Source organism: Tachyglossus aculeatus, chromosome 2, assembly GCF_015852505.1.
Source record: "Tachyglossus aculeatus isolate mTacAcu1 chromosome 2, mTacAcu1.pri, whole genome shotgun sequence".
In the NCBI taxonomy this organism is placed as follows: domain Eukaryota; kingdom Metazoa; phylum Chordata; class Mammalia; order Monotremata; family Tachyglossidae; genus Tachyglossus; species Tachyglossus aculeatus.
The window spans coordinates 171610446-171622612 of record NC_052067.1 but is presented as its reverse complement, the minus strand read 5'-3'; the positions used below and the strand labels follow the sequence as shown (position 1 = coordinate 171622612).

The 12167-nt window shown below is 42.9% G+C and overlaps 1 protein-coding gene across 2 annotated transcripts in view; it reads right to left on the bottom strand.

Moving 5' to 3' along the window:
• The window catches only part of DERA (deoxyribose-phosphate aldolase), a 98122-nt gene that overhangs the window by 18695 nt on the left and 67260 nt on the right, over positions 1–12167 (bottom strand). The gene's annotated exons all lie outside the window — the stretch shown is intronic.

The window sequence follows — 12167 nt, the reverse complement described above, 5'->3', positions numbered from 1 at the left end:
CCTCCCCAGCGCTTAGAACGGTGCTTTGCACATAGTAAGCGCTTAATAAATGCCATCATTATTATTATTATTCCCTGTGCCTCAGTGATCGCGTCTGTAAAATGGGGATGAAGACTGCGAGCCCCATGTGGGACAACCTGATCACCTCGTAATAATGGCATTTATTAAGCATTTATTCCCCCTTCTAGACTGTGAGCCCACTGTTGGGTAGGGACCGTCTCTATATGTTGCCAACTTGGACTTCCCAAGCGCTTAGTACAGTGCTCTGCACACAGTAAGCGCTCAATAAATATGACTGAATGAATGAATTGGCGGAGCCAGGATTTGAACCCATGACCTCTGACTCCAAAGCCCCGGCTCTTTCCACTGAGCCAAGCTGCTTCCCTTCAACTTGGACTTCCCAAGCGTTTAGTACAGTGCTCTGCACACAGTAAGCGCTCAATAAATACAATTGAATGAATGAATGAATGTGCAAAGCACTGTACTAAGCGCTGGGGAGTTTACAAGGTGATCAGGTTGTCCCACGTGGGGCTCACAGTCTGAATCCCCATTTGACAGATGAGGAAACTGAGGCCCAGAGAAGTGAAGTGACTTGCCCAAAGTCACACAGCCGACAAGTGGTAGAGCCGGGATTTGAACTGATGACCTCTGACTCCAAAGCCCGGGCTCTTTCCACTGAGCCACCCTGCTTCCCCTCCCCAGCGCTTAGGACAGTGCTTGGCACATAGTAAGCACTTAATAAATGCCATCACCATTATTATTATTATTATTATTATTATTATTATTATTATTACTACAACTGTGAGCCCCATATGGGGCAGGGACTGAATCCAACCTGATTACCTTTCATCTTACCCCAGCGCTTAGAACAGTGCTTGGCACCTAGTAAGCGCTTAACAAAGATCATAAAATAAAAATACGATTATCATTATCTGGTTGATGAAACCAGTGAGCAGACGAAGGTCCGAAGAGGTCGCAGAAGTAACTGCATCTGTAATTTATTTATTGATCGATTTTGATTAATATCCGTCTCCCCCTCTAAACTGTGAGCTCGTTGTGGGCAAGGGAATGTGTGCGTCCTCTCCCAAGCGCTTAGTACAGTGTTTTGCACCCAGTAAGCGCTCAATAAATACAACCGAGTGACTACAGCAGCGTGGCTCGGCGGAAAGAGCCCGGGCTTTGGAGTCAGAGGTCATGGGTTCAAATCCCGGCTCCGCCACTTGTCAGCTGGGTGACTTTGGGCAAGTCACTTCATTCATTCATTCAATCGTATTTATTGAGCACCATTCATTCATTCAATCATGTTTATTGAGCGCTCACTGTGTGCAGAGCACTGTACTAAGCGCTTGGGAAGTACAAGCTGGCAACATATAGAGACAGTCCCTACCCAACAGTGGGCTCACTTCACTTCTCTGGGCCTCAGTTCCCTCATCTGGAAAATGGGGATGAAGACTGTGAGCCCCCCGTGGGACAACCTGATCACCCTGTAACCTCCCCAGCGCTCAGAACAGTGCTCGGCACATAGTAAGCGCTTAATAACTGCCATCATTATTATTATTACTATTAATGAATGAATCCCACCACCGCGACATGTGCGACGTATTAAATGAAAGCTTCACCACGACACCAAATTGTCTTTTCAAGTTTCTCTTCGTTTCCACCTCGTCCGTTCGCTTCCCCACGCCTATTTTTTATTTAATGTGTGTGTGGTCTAAAGCAGATCCAAGCTTTGAGAACTCCTATAATTACAAGTCTCCACGGTACAGTTTCATTAAAAACTTTCATTAAACAACAGCTGCCCTAGGAGATGGTCCTCTAATCAATTTGGTCAAACAGAATGACTCCTAATCAGCTGTTGATAAAAATAGAAGATGAAATTTTAATTCTAACAGATTAACCGCAAACTCAAGGCGGCCTTCAGAATCCATCTAACTCGAGTCTCCAGCGGATTTAATGACTATTCAGCCACTCATTACTAAACAGAACAAGACGAACATTTTCCAGTTCATTAAAGAAATGTACTATGTATTTTTGCATTGTCCTCGTGATTCGTTAGAGGGAGTCTTAATTACAAGATAATGGATAATGGTTATTAAATGCAGACGGCGGTAATGAAGCCCTATTCATTTGCGAGCCTCAGAGACTGCGGAGGGGAAAAATAAAATTACCGGCTTCCAAAGATTAACGGATCAAATTATTATTCAATTTTCCAACTCTCAGTCAGACTTCAAAGAAACAAGAAGAGATTAAAAACTAGCCTTAGGACCAAAGTAGGGCGTTTCTTTTATTTTATTTTATTTTAAATAATATCTTAAGGCTATTAGGGGCACAATCGGCTTTGAACGGCACCTTCCGACAATGAAAAAAGATATATACATTTTCGTCCCAGGAACACATTCCCTTTGTGATCCGGGAGTTTCCTAGATTTGGGAAGGGAGTCTTAGAGCACAGGAGGAGATGGAAAACAGTAAGGAAAAGCTCAGAGGGAGAGGCGGGATGAACATTTTCCATTTCTCTAAAGAAACACGGGATTTAAAATCCGCTGCTGCTTCAGTAAGCATGTCATTAGGTGGAATTCATGCCAACCGGACCAAATGGAAACTTGGGTGCGAATAATAATAATAATGATGGTATTTGTTAAGCGCTTACTATGTGCCAAGTACTGTGCTAAGCGCTGGGGTGGATACAATAATAATAATAATGGCATTTATTAAGCGCTTACTATGTGCAAAGCACTGTTCTAAGCGCTGGGGAGGTTACAAGGTGATCAGGTTGCCCCACCTGGGGCTCACAGCCTTAATCCCCATTTTACAGATGAGGTCACTGAGGCCCAGAGAAGTGAAGTGAGTTGCCCAAAGTCACACAAGGAAATCGGATTGTCCCAGGTGGGGCTCACAGTCTTCATCCTCATTTAACAGATGAGGGAACTGAGGCCGGGAGAAGCGAAGTGACTTGCCCAAGGTCACCCGGCAGACCATTCACTCATTCATTCATTCAATCGTATTTATTGAGCGCTTACTGTGTGCACAGCACTGTACTAAGCGCTTGGGAAGTCCAAGTTGGCAACAGATAGAGATGGTCCCTACCCAACAGTGGGCTCACAGTCTAGAAGAGGGAGACAGACAACAAAACATGAGGGTTATATATATTGTTATACTGTACTCTCCCAAAGCGCTTAGTACAGTGCTCTGCACACAGTAAGTGCTCAATAAAAGCGTTTGACTGACTGACAAGGGCTTAGGTGATGAGGAAATGCTGAAGTGGCAGAAGAGGAGTAAAATTGGGTGGGGGGATGAGAGTAATCAGAGTAACTGAGAAGCAGTGTGGCACGATAATATTAATAATATTAATGATGATATTTGTTAAGCGCTTACTATGTGCCAAGCACTGTTCATTCATTCATTCAATCGTATTTATTGAGCGCTTACTGTGTGCAGAGCACTGTACTAAGCACTTGGGAAGTCCAAGTTGGCAACATATAGAGACAGTCCCTACCCAACAGCGGGACTACAGTCTGGAAGGGGAGACAGACAACAAAACAAAACATATTAACCAAATAAAATAAATAGAATAAATATGTACAAATAAAATAAATAGAGTAATAAATATATACAAACATATATACATATATACAGGTGCTGCGGGGAGGGGAAGGAGGTAAGGCGGGGGCATGGGGAGGGGGAGGAGGGGATGCCGTATTTATTGAGCGCTTACTGTGTGCAGAGCACTGGACTAAGTGCTTGGGAAGTACAAATCATGGGACAACCTGATAATAATAATAATAAAAATAATAATGACATTTACTAAGTGCTTACTATGTGCCAAGCAGTGTTCTAAGCGCTGGGGAGGTTACAAGGTGATCAGGTTGTCCCACGGTGGGGCTCACAGTCTTCATCCCCATTTTACGGATGAGGGAACTGAGGCCCAGAGAAGTGAAGTGACTTGCCCAAAGTCACACAGCTGACAACTGGAGGAGCGGGGATTTGAACCTGTGACCTCTGACTCCAAAGCCCGGGCTCTTTCCACTGAGCCACGCTGCTTCTCTCATCACCTGATCACCTTGTATCCCCCCCCAGCACTTAAAACAGTGCTTTGCACATAGTAAGCGCTTAACAAATGAGAAGCAGCGTGGCTCAGTGCAAAGAGCCCGGGCTTTGGAGTCAGAGGTCATGGGTTCAAATCCCGGCTCTGCCACCTGTCAGCTGTGTGACTTTGGGCCAGTCACTCAACTTCTCTGGCCCTCAGTTCCCTCACCTGGAAAATGGGGATTAAGACTGGGAGCCCCCCGTGGGACAACCTGATCACCCTGTAACCTCCCCAGCGCTTAGAACAGTGCTTTGCACATAGTAAGCGCTCAATAAACGCTACCATTATTATTAATAAATGCCATCATTATTATTATTATTACAAATCGGCAACATCTAGAGACGGTCCCTACCCAACGACGGGCTCACGGTCTAGAAGCGGGGAGACGGACGACAAAACACAAAAAAAGTGGGCAGGTGTCAACTGAAGGTGGACAAGATCACAGAAAATGAAGACTGGAAGCCCCACGGGGGACAACCCGATGACCTCGTATCCCCCCCCCAGCGCTTAGAACAGTGCTTGGCACGTAGTAAGCGCTTAACAAATACCATTATTATTTTTATTATTATTATTATTATTATGCCAGGGACTCTGAGAGGCTCACCACCCCAAGGCCCGACACGGGGAGGGATTGAGTGCCCATTCTCCTCAGTATCCGCTGTAGGAACAGTGCACTCCCTGCTCCGGGAGCACTGAGAAAACCGGGAAAGGTCAGGGGACTGGGAACTCCCTCACATGTCAGCTGTGTGACTCTGGGCAAGTCACTTCACTTCTCTGGGCCTCAGTTCCTTCATCTGTAAAATGGGGATGCCATTTTATTGTGTTGATGTGTTTTGTTTTGTTCTCTGTCTCCCCCTTTTAGACTGTGAGCCCACTGCTGGGTAGGGACTGTCTCTATATGTTGCCAACTTGTACTTCCCGAGCGCTTAGTACAGTGCTCTGCACACAGTGAGCGCTCAATAAATACGATTGATGATGATGATGATGCTTTTACTGAGGGAACTGAGGCCCAGAGAAGTGAAGCGACTTGCCCGAAGTCACACAGCTGGCAATCTTCTCCCACTCCCTTCCGCATCGCCCTGACTCACTCCCTTTCTTCATCCCCCCCGCCCGCCGAGCCCCACACCATTTATGTCCATATCTCTCATTTATTTATATTAATGTCCGTCTGCCCACACTGGTAATATATATTGATACATTATAATAACAATAATAATAATAATAATGATGGCATTTGTTAAGCGCTTACTACGTGCAAAGCACTGTTCTAAGCGCTGGGGAGGATACAAGGTGATCAAGTTGTCCCACGTGGGGCTCACAGTCTTACTCCCCATTTTTACAGATGAGGGAACTGAGGCTCAGAGAAGTTAAGTGACTTGCCCAAGGTCACACAGCAGACTTGTGGTGGAGCTGGGATTCGAACTCACGACCTCTGACTCCAAAGCCCGGGCTCTTTCCACTGAGCCACGCTGCTTCCCTGCTTATAATATTTATGCTATTTCATTCATTCAATCAATCAATCAATTGTATTTATTGAGCGCTTACTGTGTGCAGAGCACTATACTAAGCGCTTGGGAAGTCCAAGTGGGCAACATTTAGAGACGGTCCCCACTCAACAGTGGGCTCACAGTCTAGAAGGGGGAGACAGAGAACAAAACCAAACATATTAACAAAATAAAACAAATAGAATAGATATGTACAAGTAAAATAAATAAATAGAGTAATAAATCCGTACAAACATATATACATATATACAGGTGCTGTGGGGAAGGGAAGGAGGTAAGGCGAGGGGGAGGAGCCCAGTGGACTGTGAGTCCACTGTTGGGTAGGGTCCACCTCTATACGTTGCCAACTTGGACTTCCCAAGCGCTTAGTACAGTGCTCTGCACACAGTAAGCGCTCAATAAATATGATTGAATGAATGAAGTAGTAATAATACTAATAATGATGGTGTTTGTTCAGTGCTCACTATGTGCCAGACACATAATGATGTGCATCTAGCTTTATTTCTATTCATTCTGACACAGTCAGTGCTCAGTAAATACGACTGAAAGAAGTAGTAATAATACTAATAATGATGGTTTTTGTTCAGTGCTCACTATCATCTAGCTTTATTTCTATTTATTCTGACACAGCCAGTGCTCAATAAATACGACTGAATAAATGAAGTAGCAATAATACTAATAATGATGGTATTTGTTCAGTGCTCACTATGGCCAGACACATAATGATGTGCATCTAGCTTTATTTCTATTTATTCTGACACAGTAAGTGCTCAATAAATACAACTGAATGAGTGAAGTAGTAATAATAGTAATAATGATGGTATTTGTTCAGTGCTCACTATGTGCCAGACACGTAATGACGTGCAACTACTTTTATTTCTATTTATTCTGACACAGTAAGCACTCAATAAATATGACTGAATGAATGAAGTAGTAATAATACTAATAATGATGGTATTTGTTCAGTGCTCACTATGTGCCAGACACATAATTACGTGCATGTAGCTTTGTTTCTATTTATTCTGACACAGCCAGTGCTCAATAAATACGACTGAATAAATGAAGTAGCAATAATACTAATAATGATGGTATTTGTTCAGTGCTCACTATGGCCAGACACATAATGATGTGCATCTAGCTTTATTTCTATTTATTCTGACACAGTAAGTGCTCAATAAATACAACTGAATGAGTGAAGTAGTAATAATAGTAATAATGATGGTATTTGTTCAGTGCTCACTATGTGCCAGACATGTAATGACGTGCAACTACTTTTATTTCTATTTATTCTGACACAGTAAGCACTCAATAAATACGACTGACTGAATGAAGTAGTAATAATACTAATAATGATGGTATTTGTTCAGTGCTCACTATGTGCCAGACACACAGTGATGTGCATCTAGGTTTATTTCTATTTATTCTGACACAGTAAGTGCTCAATAAATATGATTGAATTAATGAAGTAGTAATAATACTAATGATGGTATTTGTTCAGTGCTCACTATGTGCCAGACATGTAATGACGTGCAACTACTTTTATTTCTATTTATTCTGACACAGTAAGCACTCAATAAATACGACTGACTGAATGAAGTAGTAATAATACTAATAATGATGGTATTTGTTCAGTGCTCACTATGTGCCAGACACACAGTGATGTGCATCTAGGTTTATTTCTATTTATTCTGACACAGTAAGTGCTCAATAAATATGATTGAATTAATGAAGTAGTAATAATACTAATGATGGTATTTGTTCAGTGCTCACTATGTGCCAGACACATAATGATGTGCATCTAGCTTTATTTCTATTTATTCTGACACAGTCAGTGCTCAATAAATACAACTGAAAGAAGTAGTAATAATACTAATAATGATGGTATTTGTTCAGTGCTCACTATCATCTAGCTTTATTTCTATTTATTCTGACACAGTCAGCACTCAATAAATATGACAATGAATGAAGTAGTAATAATACTAATAATGATGGTATTTGTTCAGTGCTCACTATGTGCCAGACACATAATTACGTGCATGTAGCTTTGTTTCTATTTATTCTGACACAGCCAGTGCTCAATAAATACGACTGAATAAATGAAGTAGCAATAATACTAATAATGATGGTATTTGTTCAGTGCTCACTATGGCCAGACACATAATGATGTGCATCTAGCTTTATTTCTATTTATTCTGACACAGTAAGTGCTCAATAAATACGACTGAATGAAGTAGTAATAATACTAATGATGATGGTATTTGTTCAGTACTCACTATGTGCCAGACACATAATAACGTGCATCTAGCTTTATTTCTATTTATTCTGACAGTCAGCGCTCAATAAATACAACTGACTGAAGTAGCAATAATACTAATAATGATGGTATTTGTTCAGTGCTCACTATGTGCCAAATACATAATGATGGGCATCTAGCTTTATTTCTATTTATTGTCACAGTAAGCGCTCAATAAATACGATTGAATGAATGAAGCAGTAATAATACTAATAATGATGGTATTTGTTCAGTGCTCACTATGGCCAGACACATAATGATGTGCATCTAGCTTTATTTCTATTTATTCTGACACAGTCAGTGCTCAATAAATATGATTGAATAAATGAAGTAATAATACTAATAATGATGGTGTTTGTTCAGTGCTCACTATGTGCCAGACACATAATGATGTGCATCTAGCTTTATTTCTATTTATTCTGACACAGTAAGCGCTCAATAAATACAACTGAATGAGTGAAGTAGTAATAATACTAATAATGATGGTATTTGTTCAGTGCTCACTATGTGCCAGACACATAGTAATGTGCATCTAGCTTTATTTCTATTTATTCTGACGCAGCGCTCAATATGATTGAATGAATGAAGTAGTAATAATACTAATAATGATGGTGTTTGTTCTGTAAGTGTTCAATAAATATGACTGAATGAAGTAGTAATAATACTAATGATGATGGCATTTGTTCAGTGCTCACTAAGTGCCAGACACATAGTAATGGGCATCTAGCTTTATTTCTATTTATTCTGACACAGTAAGCGCTCAATAAATACGACTGAATGAAGTAGTAATAATACTAATAATGATGGTATTTGTTCAGGGCTCACTATCTGCCAGACACTGTGCTGAGCGCTGGGGTGGGTACAAGCAAATCAGGTTGGACATAGTCCCCGTCCCACGTGGGGCTCACACTCCCAATCCCCATTTTCCAGATGAGGGAACTGAGGCCCAGAGAAGTGAAGTGATTTGCTCCAGGAGGCCTCGCCTCCTCCAGGAAGCCTTCCCAGACGGAGCCCCCTTTTTCCTCTCCTCCTTCCCCGACCCACAGCACCTGGATACATATTTGTACAGATTTACTTCCCAAGCGCTTAGTCCAGTGCTCTCCACACAGTAAGCGCTCAATAAATACGATTGAATGAATGAATGAATTTATTACTCTATTTGACTTGTCCATATTTCCTATTCTATTTATTTTGCTAATGATGTGCACTTAGCTTTATTTCTATTTATTTTGATGACTTGACACCTGTCCACATGTTTTGTTTTGTCATCCGTCTCCCCCTTCTAGACTGTGAGCCCACCGTCGGGTAGGGACCGTCTCTAGATGTTGGCGACTTGTACTTCCCAAGCGCTTAGTACAGTGCTCTGCACCCAGTAAGCGCTCAATAAATACGGTTAAATGAATGAATTTGCCCGAGGTCACACAGCAGACAAGTGGCAGAGCCGGGATTAGAACCCACGACCTCTGACTCCCGGCTCCGTCCATTAGAGAAGCAGCGTGGCTCAGTGGAAAGAGCCCGGGCTTTGGAGTCAGAGGTCATGGGTTCAAATTCCGGCTCTGCCAACTGTCAGCTGTGTGACTTTGGGCAAGTCACTTCACTTCTCAGGGCCTCAGTTCCCTCATCTGGAAAATGGGGATGAAGACTGGGAGCCCCCCGTGGGACAACCTCATCACCTTGTAACCTCTCCAGCGCTTAGAACAGTGCTTTGCACATTGTAAGCGCTTAATAAATGCCATCATTATTATTATTATGTAGGGAGAGGGGAATGAGGGGAGGTGCCGGGTGTTCATTCAGTCATATTTACTGAGCGCTTACCGTGTGCAGAGCACTGTACTAAGTGCTTGGGGGAGGACTCTATTTTCCTTGTCCATATTTATTCTATTTATTTTATTTTGTACATATGTTTTGTTTTGTTGTCTGTCTCCCCCTTCTAGACTGTGAGCCCACTGTTGGGTAGGGACTGTCTCTATGTGTTGCCAGTTTGTACTTCCCAAGCGCTTAGTACAGTGCTCTGCACACAGTAAGCGCTCAATAAATACGATTGATTGATTGATTGACTGTGAGCCCCCCGTGGGACAACCTGATCACCTTGTCACCTCCCCATCACTCAGAACAGTGCTTTGCACATAGTAAGCGCTTAGTAAATGCCACCATTATTATTATTATTATTATTATTATTATTATTATCATAGGGAGAGGAAAGAAACTCCACACTTCACACGAGAACAATCTCTAGCATCACAAACCTTTGGTAGGAAGAGTAGTCCAGTGCTCTGCACACAGTAAGCGCTCAATAAATACGACTGAATGAAAGAATAAATGCGGACTGTGCTTTTCTAATGTCAACAACAAGGGCGGCAGACGCAGCATCTAGTCCCCGAAAAATCAATCAGTCAATCAATCAATCGTATTTATTGAGCGCTTACTGTGTGCACAGCACTGTACTAAGCGCTTGGGAAGTCCAAGTTGGCAACATCTAGAGACGGTCCCTACCCAACAGTGGGCTCACGGTCTAGAAGAAAAAGTCAGGAATCTATTAACTTGCGAGAAAATGACTCAAATTGCAGCAACAGCTGCTTTAAAATGGATTCGGAAATACATTTTCCTCAAGAAAATGAGAAGCAGCAGCGTGGCTCAGTGGAAAGAGCCTGGGCTTTGGAGTCAGAGGTCATGGGTTCGAATCCCGGCTCCGCCACATGTCTGCTGTGTGACCTTGGGCAAGTCGCTTCACTGCTCTGAGCCTCAGTTACCTCACCTGTAAAATGGGGATGAAGACTGTGAGCCCCACGGGGGACAACCTGATCATCTTGTATCCCCCCCAGCGCTTAGAACAGTGCTTTGCACATAGTAAGCACTTAACACATGCCATTATTATTATTATTATTATTATTATTATTATTAAGAAAAGCGAGTCAGAAAATTAGGCGACTTTATCGGGATTCTTTATCGGGATTTAGCTCTGCTAAACAAGGCAGGAGGGATTTGAGGTGATCAGACCTCACCGTCATCCCGATTGTTTCCGTCCAGTGTTTTCGGAATAGTTTGAGGAGCTGGGATGTCCTCCGGCTGGTTCGTCCCGGGGAAATCGGCCGACAACGCGCTAATCGCATTTGATCGATGGGATTTAATTCATTCATTCAATCAATCAATCAATCAATCAATCGTATTTATTGAGCGCTTACTATGTGCAGAGCACTGTACTAAGCGCTTGGGAAGTACAAATTGGCAACACATAGAGACAGTCCCTACCCAACAGTGGGCTCACAGTCTAAAAGGGGGAGACAGAGAACAGAACCAAACATACCAACAAAATAAAATAAATAGGATAGAAATGTACAAGTAAAATAAATAAATAAATAGAGTAATATGTACAACCATATATCCATATATACAGGTGCTGTGGGGAAGGGAAGGAGGTAAGATGGGGGGGATGGAGAGGGGGACGAGGGGGAGAGGAGGGAAGGGGCTCAGTCTGGGAAGAGGCTGGGCTCATTCATTCAATCGTATTTATTGAGCGCCTACTGTGTGCAGAGCACTGTACTAAGCACTTGGGAAGTCCAAGTTGGCAACATATAGAGGCAGTCCCCGCTTACTGTGCGCAGAACGCTGTATTAAGCGCTCGGAAAGTACAAGCAGCAGCGTGGCTCAGTGGCAAGAGCCCGGGCTTCGGAGTCGGAGGTTGTGGGTTCAAATCCCGACTCCCCCACTTGTCTGTTGCGTGACTTTGGGCAAGTCACTTCACTTCTCTGGGCCTCAGTGACCTCATCTGTCAAATGGGGATGAAGACCGTGAGCCCCACGTGGGACAACCTGATGACCTTGTATCTCCCCCAGCGCTTAGAACAGTGCTTGGCACATAGTAAGCGCTTAACAAATGCCAACATTATTATTACAAGTTTTACTCTGTCTTCTTCTTCTACTTGTTTTGATGTCTGTCTCCCCCTTCTAGACCATGAGCCCGTCGTTGGATTAAGTGCTTAGTACAGTGCTCTGCACACAGTAAGCGCTCAGTAAATACGATTCAGTGAATGGGTAGGGACCATCTCTATATGTTGCCGATTTGTACTTCCCAAGCGCTTAATAATAATAATAATAATGTTGGCATTTGTTAATCGCTTACTATGTGCAAAGCACTGTTCTAAGCGCTGGGGGGGATACAAAGTGATCAGGTTGTCCCACATGGGGCTCACAGTCTTAATCCCATTTTAGAGATGAGGTAACTGAGGCTCAGCGAAGTTAAGTGACTTGCCCAAGGTCACACAGCACACATGTGGCGGAGCCAGG